This window comes from Dendropsophus ebraccatus, chromosome 2 (genome assembly GCF_027789765.1).
Source record: "Dendropsophus ebraccatus isolate aDenEbr1 chromosome 2, aDenEbr1.pat, whole genome shotgun sequence".
NCBI lineage: Eukaryota > Metazoa > Chordata > Amphibia > Anura > Hylidae > Dendropsophus > Dendropsophus ebraccatus.
In genome coordinates this window covers 207,245,422-207,257,810 of record NC_091455.1, presented here as the reverse complement: position 1 = coordinate 207,257,810, position 12,389 = coordinate 207,245,422, and the positions used below count along the sequence as shown (strand labels likewise).

Sequence of the window (12,389 nt, the reverse complement as noted above, 5' to 3'; positions counted from 1 at the left end):
ATCTCTGTAAGATTAATCTGTTAGAATAATTATATACAATTATATACTGTAGGCGGGAGTAAATATTAGAGGCTGAAATAGAAGCTGAGTTCGGGGCTGCTAACCCATCACCCCCCTCCCTGGTAGAGTTGGTATCGCCCCGGGACTGTGCTGCTGCCTGCCCGGAGAGCTCAGTCTGCCCTTCAAGCAGTGTCCTATTGTCTGCCAGTGTGTGCCAGGGAGGCAGCCAGAGCAGCTCATAGGTAAGCAGTGCATGCGGAGCACCCACAGTGTACACAGCGCTGCTGCTGCGGTACCGCACAGTGTGACTGGCGGCAGCGCGGGGGGCAGGACAGACATCACTATGTATACAGTGCATGACAGGGTGCATGGGGATGGAGAGCTGTATCTGTGTGTTCTATTACACTGCAACCTGTAATAACTGCGGGGGCCGCTCAACACCATATCATAGAGAGGGGGGGGGGGGTCATCCATATCATAGAGGGGGGGTCATCCATATCATAGAGGGGGGGGGCATCCATATCATAGAGGGGGGGGTCATCCATATCATAGAGTGGGGGGGGGGTCATCCATATCATAGAGTGGGGGGGGTCATCCATATCATAGAGGGGGGGGGGGGGTCATCCATATCATAGAGGGGGGGGTCATCCATATCATAGAGGGGGGTCATCCATATCATAGAGGGGGGGGGGGGTCATCCATATCATAGAGAGGGGGGTCATCCATATCATAGAGAGGGGGGTCATCCATATCATAGAGAGGGGGGTCATCCATATCATAGAGAGGGGGGTCATCCATATCATAGAGAGGGGGGTCATCCATATCATAGAGTGGGAGGGGGGTCATCCATATCAGGGGGGGGGGTCATCCATATCATAGAGGGGGGGGGTCATCCATATCACAGAGTGGGGGGGGGGTCATCCATATCACAGAGTGGGGGGGGGTCATCCATATCATAGAGTGGGGGGTCATCCATATCATAGAGTGGGGGGTCATCCATATCATAGAGGGGGGGGGTCATCCATATCACAGAGTGGGGGGGGTCATCCATATCATAGAGTGGGGGGTCATCCATATCATAGAGGGGGGGGTCATCCATATCACAGAGTGGGGGGGGGGTCATCCACATCATAGAGAGGGGGGTCATCCATATCATAGAGAGGGGGGTCATCCATATCACAGAGGGGGGGGGTCATCCATATCACAGAGTGGGGGGGGTCATCCATATCACAGAGTGGGGGGGGTCAGCCATATCATAGAGTGGGGGGTCATCCATATCATAGAGGGGGGGGGTCATCCATATCACAGAGTGGGAGGGGGGGTCATCCATATCACAGTGTGGGGGGTCATCCATATCATAGAGGGGGGGGTCATCCATATCATAGAGTGGGGGGAGGTCATCCATATCATAGAGTGGGGGGGTCATCCATATCATAGAGGGGGGGTCATCCATATCATAGAGAGGGGGGTCATCCATATCATAGAGGGGGGGGGGTCATCCATATCATAGAGAGGGGGGTCATCCATATCATAGAGGGGGGGGGGTCATCCATATCATAGAGAGGGGGGTCATCCATATCATAGAGGGGGGGGGCATCCATATCATAGAGTGGGAGGGGGGTCATCCATATCATAGAGAGGGGGGGGTCATCCATATCATAGAGGGGGGGTGTCATTCATATCATAGAGAGGGGGGTCATCCATATCATAGAGGGAGGGGGGTCATCCATATCATAGAGGGGGGGGTCATCCATATCATAGAGAGGGGGGGTCATCCATATCATAGAGAGGGGGGGGTCATCCATATCATAGAGAGGGGGGGGTCATCCATATCAGAGTGGGGGGGGGGTCATCCATATCATAGAGGGGGGTCATCCATATCATAGAGTGGGAGGGGGGTCATCCATATCATAGAGTGGGGGGGGGGGGTCATCCATATCATAGAGTGGGGGGGGGGGTCATCCATATCATAGAGAGGGGGGTCATCCATATCATAGAGAGGGGGGTCATCCATATCATAGAGTGGGAGGGGTCATCCATATCATAGAGGGGGTCATCCATATCATACAGGGGGGGGGGTCATCCATATCACAGAGTGGGGGGGGTCATCCATATCATAGAGAGGGGGGTCATCCATATCATAGAGTGGGGGGGGTCATCCATATCATAGAGAGGGGGGTCATCCATATCATAGAGGGGGGGGGTCATCCATATCATAGAGAGGGGGGTCATCCATATCATAGAGTGGGGGGGGCATCCATATCATAGAGAGGGGGGTCATCCATATCATAGAGTGGGGGGGGGGTCATCCATATCATAGAGAGGGGGGTCATCCATATCATAGAGTGGGGGGGGTCATCCATATCATAGAGTGGGGGGGGTCATCCATATCATAGAGTGGGGGGGGTCATCCATATCATAGAGAGGGGGGTCATCCATATCATAGAGGGGGGGGCATCCATATCATAGAGAGGGGGGTCATCCATATCATAGAGTGGGGGGGGGGTCATCCATATCATAGAGAGGGGGGTCATCCATATCACAGAGTGGGGGGGGTCATCCATATCATAGAGGGGGGGGGTCATCCATATCCATAGAGTGGGGGGGTCATCCATATCATAGAGTGGGGGGGGTCATCCATATCATAGAGTGTGGGGGGGGGGGTCATCCATATCATAGAGAGGGGGGGGGTCATCCATATCATAGAGAGGGGGGGTCATCCATATCATAGAGAGGGGGGGGTCATCCATATCATAGAGGGGGGGGGGGGTCATCCATATCAGAGTGGGGGGGGGTCATCCATATCATAGAGGGGGGTCATCCATATCATAGAGTGGGAGGGGGGTCATCCATATCATAGAGTGGGGGGGGGTCATCCATATCATAGAGTGGGGGGGGGGTCATCCATATCATAGAGAGGGGGGTCATCCATATCATAGAGAGGGGGGTCATCCATATCATAGAGTGGGAGGGGTCATCCATATCATAGAGGGGGGGGGGGTCATCCATATCACAGAGTGGGGGGGGGGGTCATCCATATCATAGAGAGGGGGGTCATCCATATCATAGAGTGGGGGGGGTCATCCATATCATAGAGAGGGGGGTCATCCATATCATACAGGGGGGGGGGTCATCCATATCACAGAGTGGGGGGGGCATCCATATCATAGAGAGGGGGGTCATCCATATCATAGAGTGGGGGGGGGTCATCCATATCATAGAGAGGGGGGTCATCCATATCATAGAGGGGGGGGCATCCATATCATAGAGCGGGGGGGTCATCCATATCATAGAGAGGGGGGTCATCCATATCATAGAGTGGGGGGGGTCATCCATATCATAGAGTGGGGGGGGGGACATCCATATCATAGAGAGGGGGGTCATCCATATCATAGAGGGGGGGGCATCCATATCATAGAGAGGGGGGTCATCCATATCATAGAGTGGGGGGGGGTCATCCATATCATAGAGAGGGGGGTCATCCATATCACAGAGTGGGGGGGGGTCATCCATATCATAGAGGGGGGGGGGTCATCCATATCCATAGAGTGGGGGGGTCATCCATATCATAGAGTGGGGGGGGTCATCCATATCATAGAGTGTGGGGGGGGTCATCCATATCATAGAGTTGGGTCATGCAGAGAGGCGGTTTCGGGGGTCAGGTGTCAGCTCCCCGTTCCCCGTATTGTATACACTGCAATGTTTGTATATAGAATCTTTTGTATTTGTTTATAGTGTAAATATTTATATATTTCTGGTCTCCTGTACTGACTAATGGGAGAGGATGGGGAAGAAAACACACGCACACATGTATATACACATATAGGGACATATATATATGTGTGTATACATGTATTTCTGTCTCTCTCTTATATATATATATATATATATATATATATGAGAGAGACAGAAATACATGTATACACACATATAGGTATATAGAGAGACTATAACTATAGACTATAGACTATAACTATAACTATTTCTAATCAGCCAATCACATGGCGGCAACTCAGTGCATTTAGGCATGTAGACATGGTCAAGACAATCTCCTGAAGTTCAAACCGAGCATCAGTATGGGGAAGAAAGGTGATTTGAGGGCCTTTGAACGTGGCATGGTTGTTGGTGCCAGAAGGGCTGGTCTGAGTATTTCAGAAACTGCTGATCTACTGGGATTTTCACGCACAAACATCTCTAGGGTTTACAGAGAATGGTCCGAAAAAGAAAAAACATCCAGTGAGCGGCAGTTCTGTGGGCGGAAATGCCTTGTTGGTGCCAGAGGTCAGAGGTGAATGGGCAGACTAGTTCAAGCTGATAGAAAGGCAACAGTGACTCAAATAGCCAACCGTTACAACCAAGGTAGGCAGAAGAGCATCTCTGAACGCACAGTACCTCCAACTTTGAGGCAGATGGGCTACAGCAGCAGAAGACCACACCGGGTGCCACTCCGCTCAGCTAAGAACAGGAAACTGAGGCTACAATTTGCACAAGCTCATGGAAATTGGACAGTAGAAGATTGGAAAAACGTTGCCTGGTCTGATGAATCTCGATTTCTGCTGCGACATTCGGATGGTAGGGTCAGAATTTGGCGTCAACAACATGAAAGCATGGATCCATCCTGCCTTGTATCAACGGTTCAGGCTGGTGGTGGTGGTGTCATGGTGTGGGGAATATTTTCTTGGCACTCTTTGGGCCCCTTGGTACCAATTGAGCATCGTTGCAACGCCACAGCCTACCTGAGTATTGTTGCTGACCATGTCCATCCCTTTATGACCACAATGTACCCAACATCTGATGGCTACTTTCAGCAGGATAATGCGCCATGTCATAAAGCTAGAATCATCTCAGACTGGTTTCTTGCACATGACAATGAGGTCACTGTACTCCAATGGCCTCTACAGTCACCAGATCTCAATCCAATAGAGCATCTTTGGGATGTGGTGGAACAGGAGATTGGCATCATGGATGTGCAGCCGACAAATCTGCGGCAACTGTGTGATGCCATCATGTCAATATGGACCAAAATCTCTGAGGAAGCTTCCAGCACCTTGTTGTATCTATACCACCAAGAATTGAGGCAGTTCTGAAGGCAAAAGGGGGTCCAACCCGTTACTAGCATGGTGTACCTAATAAAGTGGCCGGTGAGTGTGTGTATATATATATATATATATACAGAGAGAGAGAGACACATGTATACATACATATAGATAGACATGTATATAGAGACACAAAAATTTACACACACATATATACATGTATATAGAGGGACACAAACATATTTATATACAGACACACACATGTATACATGTATCTATACATATATTTATATCTATATAAATATATATATATATATATATGTATACTGTTTATGTATAGACGTATATATAGAAACATAAACACACACATATATATATATATATATATATATATATATATATATATATATACAAATAAATAAATATCCACACATAGACACACAACCATATATATATATAAACCTTCATATACACCTGTATTCATACATATATATATATGTTATTATTGTTTATGTATATATAACGCTTCCTTGATGCTGCTGTGTTATAAGTGATGGGGGACCAAAACCTGTCACATGAATAAGTGGCAGCCTGGTTTATACGGAGAGAGGACCCTGCGGGGGGGGGGGGGGGGAGGTGGAAGCAGAGAGCACTGTGTCAGACTGGAGAGAATACACCACTTCCTGCAAGACATACAGCAGCTGATAAGTACTGGAAGACTGGAGATTTTTTAATAGAAGTAAACTACAAATCTATATAACTTTCTGACACCAGTTGATTTTGCCAGAGTACCCCTTTAAAACTGAAGAGTGTTTTTTTTCTACACCATTCTGCAATGACTGCAATTATATAGGATATTTCTGTAGAGGATGGAGTGCAGCTTTATCTGATACAGAGCTCCTGTCTTCAGTCACCAGTAGGAACACATGAATGCAGTTAGCTCCCCCTAGTGGTGGCAGAAGGCAGGCAGTTCCCTGATGTTAGCCTCTGTTCACACTGGTTTTTCAGCACATGACAGGAAGCTGCTGAGATTAGCCTAGATGGGGAGCAGTCACATCAGCGGCTGTGGGGGATTGGGAGCAGGTGAGTATGGTTCCTTTTTCACCTTCACAGCATAATTTTATCAACCATCACAGCCCCCCAGTTGTGTGCCAGTTCCTGCTGTGTAGCACAGTGCTCCCAATACTTTACGTCAGATATAATGATGTGGAAGCTGTAGTTACACAGCGCCCTGAAAATAATAGTGCCCTTATGCAGTGCCCCATCATATGCTTCAGGCTCTAGCTGTTTCCCTGTGAGTAATAGTGTACCACAAAGTGTTGTGCCCCGCTCTACAGCTCACACACAGTAATAGTGTCACACTTCATATCATACAGACTGTGACCCCCACTCTCACAGACTGCTTCCTATGCTCTCACTTTAACACACACCGCACTTTATGTTCCCCATTCACACACTGCTCCCTTCTCTCACACAGAATATTCCTTTTCCCGTCACTCTCACAGACTGCTCCCTTTTCCCGTCACTCTCACAGACTGCTCCCTTTTCCCGTCACTCTTCCACACTTCCCCCACGGCCTCGTACTCTCACAGACTGCTAACTTTGCCCCCACTCTCACAGCTCCCATTCCTCTCACAGACTGCTCCCATTCCCCTCACTCTCACAGACTGTTCCTTTCCCCCTCATTCTCACAGACTGCTCCCTTTCCCCCACTCTTCCAAAAATTCTTTCAAATTGGCTGGTGTCAGAAAGTGACACAGATTTATAATTTATTTCTATAAAAAAAGATGCCAGTCTTCCAGTACTTATCAGCTGCTGTATGTCCTGCAGAAAGTGGTGTATTCTTTTCAGTCTGACACAGTGCTCTCTGCTGCCACCTCAGTCCATGTCAGGAACTGTCCTGACAGCTGATAAGTACTGGAAGACTGGAGATTTTTAATAGAAGTAAATTGCAAATCTCTGGCACCAGTTGATTTAAAGGATTTTTTTTTTTTGCTGGAGTACCCCTTTAACTTATAAGGAACCTATGTCATTGCCCAGTTTGGTGTCCCCAGCCCAACCTGCAGCCAAATTTCTGGCTTTGGACAGTTATTTGGTTAGTAAACTCTCTTTGCAAGGTTTGAATTGTGGCTAAACCAAGTCCTCTCGTAATATGGTAGGAAGAGACCTCTTCGGGGAATCCCGCGCTTACGTTCTCAGAATATTCTACAGTGGCAGCCGCTGACAGCCGCAGATGGTGTTATGAAGCGAGAACTGGAATGCAGAACCAGGGACGTGTTCATGTGAGGTCAAAGCCAGCAGAGGTTATACAGGGCAGGTCAGGGGAGGGGGCAGTCAGATGGCACAGGTAGAGCTATGTGGGGTTCCTGTAGTGATCAATGGGGTTCCCCATCTTACATATATTACATACCTATAGTATAGCTGGGGAAACACTGGTGATATACCATCAGTATGAGAATAATGGAACTAAGACACCCACTGCTCAGCTGACTGAAGGAATGTTGCAGGCACAGCACCATGCATTTGGTAGTGGCTGCACCTGGTATTGCAGCTCAGTCTATAATATTCTTGTGTATAGAAGCAGTATTATAGTAGTTATATTCTTGTATATAGGAGCAGTATTATAGTAGTTATATTCCTGTATATAGGGGCAGTATTATAGTAGTTATATTCTTGTATATAGGAGCATTATTATAGAAGTTATATTCTTGTATATAGGAGCAGTATTATAGAAGTTATATTCTTGTATATAGGGAGCATTATTATAGTAATTATATTCTTGTATATAGGAGCAGTATTATAGTAGTTATATTCTTGTATATAGAAACAGTATTATAGTAGTTATATTCTTGTATATAGGAGCAGTATTATAGTAGTTATATCCCTGTATATAGGAGCAGTATTATAGTAGTTATATTCCTGTATATAGGGGCAGTATTATAGTAGTTATATTCTTGTATATAGGAGCATTATTATAGAAGTTATATTCTTGTATATAGGAGCAGTATTATAGAAGTTATATTCTTGTATATAGGGAGCATTATTATAGTAATTATATTCTTGTATATAGGAGCAGTATTATAGTAGTTATATTCTTGTATATAGAAACAGTATTATAGTAGTTATATTCTTGTATATAGGAGCAGTATTATAGTAGTTATATCCCTGTATATAGGAGCAGTATTATAGTAGTTATATTCCTGTATATAGGGGCAGTATTATAGTAGTTATATTCTTGTATATAGGAGCATTATTATAGAAGTTATATTCTTGTATATAGGGAGCATTATTATAGTAATTATATTCTTGTATATAGGAGCAGTATTATAGTAGTTATATTCTTGTATATAGGAGCAGTATTACAGTAGTTATATTCTTGTATATAGGAGCACAGTATTATAGTATTTATATTTTTGTGTATAGGAGGCAGTATTATAGCAATTATCTTCTTGTACATAGCAGGCAGTATGGTAATGTTAATCTATTAGGGGACATTGGTTTCCTCCTCCTGTCTTGTATCACAGGTAACCTACTTTCAGCTTATCCCCTGCATCTCCAGGCTCTACATGAAGGTAGTACTCCAGTTAGAGTTATACTCACAGCTTACCCCTGCCTGGCTCTATATACTATACATGTATTACACTTCCAATTGCTGTCTTCAGTGTCTAATTATATCAACTTTTCTTTTTTATTATTTCTAAATGTTTCCAAAAATACTTCTGTGGAGGAGAGCTTGTTCTGCGGCTGCCGCTGGCTCCTTTGTCTCGGGAGCACATGCCCCTTCCTTCCCTGCGTGTGACTCTCGCTCCATAATACATTTACAATTTCCATCCTCCTGTCTGTACTGAAAGCTTCTGAATCCAGGTTTAATTGCGGCGCAGCACAGAGGAGATTGTCAGGGGGTAAATTAGCAGAAAAAGCAAACAAATTTTGGCTGTACAAAGGGATTCAGCTCCTGGAGAAACTATTGACGCGTTGGCTAATCCCAGTCATTTCACGCTGCACCAGCAAATCATGTAGGTGGGAGAGATGGGAATACAAAGAGATCCCTTCCCTGTGTTATTTTCCATTTGTAGCTTGTCTATGGGCAGGATCAGGCTCCCTCTCCAGAGGATCCAATATGAACAACTAGATGAAGGTAACAGGTGGGAGACCAGTGATCCAGTAGATCCCAGGTGACCCCCTCACCCTATCCGGGGTAGCGACCACTGCTGGTGTCTGGTTGGAAAAGAAACATGGGTTTTTCGTCCCCCAAATAAGTGTGCAGCAGGGGCCCCAACTTTCCAGGAATATAGCACCGATGTCACAGTACAGGGAGAATACACGCAGTGATGTCACAGTACAAGGATAATACAAACAGTGATGTCACAGTACAAGCATAATACAAACAGTGATGTCACAGTACAGGGATAATACACACAGTGATGTCACAGTACAGGGATAATACACACAGTGATGTCACAGTACAGGGATAATACACAGTGATGTCACAGTACAGGCATAATACACATAGTGATGTCACAGTACAGGGATAATACACAGTGATGTCACAGTACAGGGATAATACACATAGTGATGTCACATTACAGGCATAATACACACAGTGATGTCACAGTACAGGGAGAGTACACACAGTGATGTCACAGTACAGGGATAATACACACAGTGATGTCACAGTTCAGGGATAATACACACAGTGATGTCACAGTACAGGGATAATACACACAGTGATGTCACAGTACAGGGATAATACACAGTGATGTCACAGTACAGGGATAATACACACAGTGATGTCACAGTACAGGGATAATACACACAGTGATGTCACAGTACAGGGGGGATAATACACACAGTGATGTCACAGTACAGAGATAATACACACAGTGATGTCACAGTACAGGGGGGATAATACACACAGTGATGTCACAGTACAGGGGGGATAATACACACAGTGATGTCACAGTACAGGGATAATTCAAATAAACTGTACAGCAATCCCTCGGCTGTGATATAGTAGTGGTATAATGTATATGTGACTGTTCCCACTCAGTGACAGATGTAGTTTATACACTTGGAATCACATTGCTGGTTTTGGACTTGGTGAAGCCTGTAGCTCAGCGTATGATGTACAGCGCCATTGTTTGCATTCCCGGTCTGATGGATAGATCTGTGACACTAGGACCTGGATCAGTAACTGTACAGCAGACATCACTGTGGTTGTCACCTCTGCCGTCATCCTGATTGCTGCACCCCGGCCGGCTGGCCGGCCCTGAGGATGACATATGGAGGGAGGGGTCCTGATAAGTGGCGCATGTTATCTCCAGCTTCTCCTTTTTTTTATGGCTTTGTACAACTGAAATGAGGAGCCGCTGCCATTCCTCCAGTCATTGGATAAAGTGGAGCTCCTCTTGTGTATTAGAGAGAGAGGATCTTTCTTTTTTACAAGAATAGAGAGGATGCATCCTCTATATTAACCGATATCATCCTCTGTAAACATCACCCCTTACCCCTCCTTACAGACTAAATTACCATCCCCCTATCATATACACATAAAATTTGAAAGATAGGGAGGAATGAGGCGTGATTACAGCATGCGTGCTGAGCAATGCCACAGGCAGAGTAGCAGACAGGGAATGAATGCAGCAGCTTCTGCAGACTGTTCTACTCTGTAGGGTAATGTTCTGCAGCATCTCTGGGCTGGGAAGCAGCAGGAGCTCTGTGGGAGGGTAGTGATGAAGAGATGAGAAAAAGCAGTGCATTCTGGGAATTATACTAAACAACTGCTCAGTCGGGAAGTAGCGAGAAGGCACGATGGGGGAAGAGAACTTTTGGTGATTACAGAACTGGGGTAGACAGGTAAGCAATCATATATACTTCTGCAGTATTTTTATCTGATGTGGGAGTCTGACAGGTGTGTTATTTATTTTTTATTTTTTCTCATCATTGTGTTTAAAAAAATTATTTGAATACGAATTGGTCATTTCTTTGCACTTTTAAAAATGATAAAATTATGAGAAAAAATAAATAACTGTATATCAGGGGAATCGAACCAAAGAAAACAAACTGTTGATGGTCTCTAGACAGGTGATTTACCCCCTAGACCACAGCTCCAACTCAGGCTAGGAGTTTCTACTCTATCTGATTGCAGATCAGTGCTCTGTTGGCAGCTGCCGGCTAACAGGATGAGTGAGTAGGAGGCCGGGCAGCATTGATTATTCATGAAGAAGAGGGAGGAGGAAGCTGGTGTCAGGTTTGCCAGAGTGCGGCACAAATGCTGCGGCACAACTCCTCTTTGACACTTCATTACACCCAGGTATAGAAGGTTTCACAGGATAAAGAATGGGGATTCTAGCAAAGACTCCTTCATGTGGCAGATTGTCCTTTCACCATCTGTTTCCATCAGAAAGATTTTCCTTGATTTGCATAAATACTTTAAATTTCTTTTGTGTAAAAATAGTTTAAGAGCTCGGTACGTCCCTGAATAACGGTAAATGTGACAAAAAAACCTTGGAAATTCATTTTGTGGATTTTAGAGAAAAAAAAAAACACCTCAGGATATTTCTTCTCTGAAGCTTTGGTAAACACGGGGGGGGGGGGGGGGGGTAAAAGTTGTGAGACGGCGCAGGTCGATTTAGACCAATCGATTTTAGACGATCATTAAAGCGAATGCACCATCAGACCGAGTGAAAACTGTTTTTTTTTTTTCTTTTCTGCCCTGTCGGCACTGGCACGGGGATCCCGGTGGTGCGGGTTATTTCTTTTAAAAAGCTGCCTTGGTCCGGCGCTCGGTGCCGTTTTCTTTTTGTGCATCGGTGATGCGGCTATGCTTGATTCTAATGGAGGTGCCCCACCAAGGGGAGAAGATAGCGTTACTCGGGGGGCTATTCCACAAGAAGAAAACTGCACCCAGCGCAGGAGGTGGGCAGTGTTTTTAAAAAAGGATTGTACCACCAGGATCCCCCAAGCCAGATGGGCAGTGAAAAGAAAAAAATTTCACTCTGCCCGATGGTGTATTTGCTTTAAAGGGGTAATCCAGTGAAAATGTTTCTTCTTTCAAATAACTTGGTGTCTTAAAGTTATATAGATTTATAAATTACTTCTATTAAAATCTAGTCTTTCACTACTTATCAGCTGCTGGATGTCCTGCAGGAAGTGATGTATTTTTTCCAGTCTGACACAGTGCTCTCTGCTGCCACCTCTGTCCATGTCAGGAACTGTCCAGAGCAGGAGCAAATTCCCATAGAATACCTCTCCTGCTCTGGACAGTTCCTGACATGGACAGAGGTGGCAGCAGAGAGCACTGTGTACAGTACAGTGGCAGGAGGGTGTAGTAATGGGGGCATAGTGGCCCCT

At 45.6% G+C, this 12,389-nt stretch overlaps 1 protein-coding gene across 2 annotated transcripts in view; it reads left to right on the top strand.

Moving 5' to 3' along the window:
- The window catches only part of BZW2 (basic leucine zipper and W2 domains 2), a 64,552-nt gene that overhangs the window by 29,689 nt on the left and 22,474 nt on the right, over positions 1-12,389 (top strand). Inside the window, exon 1 of one of the 2 annotated variants that reach the window (XM_069959324.1) lies at positions 145-242. The exons of the other annotated variant lie outside the window; for it this stretch is intronic. The gene's annotated coding sequence lies outside the window, so the exon portion shown is untranslated. Of the gene's footprint in view, positions 1-144; positions 243-12,389 lie in introns of those variants that run through there. 2 annotated transcript variants of the gene reach the window in all.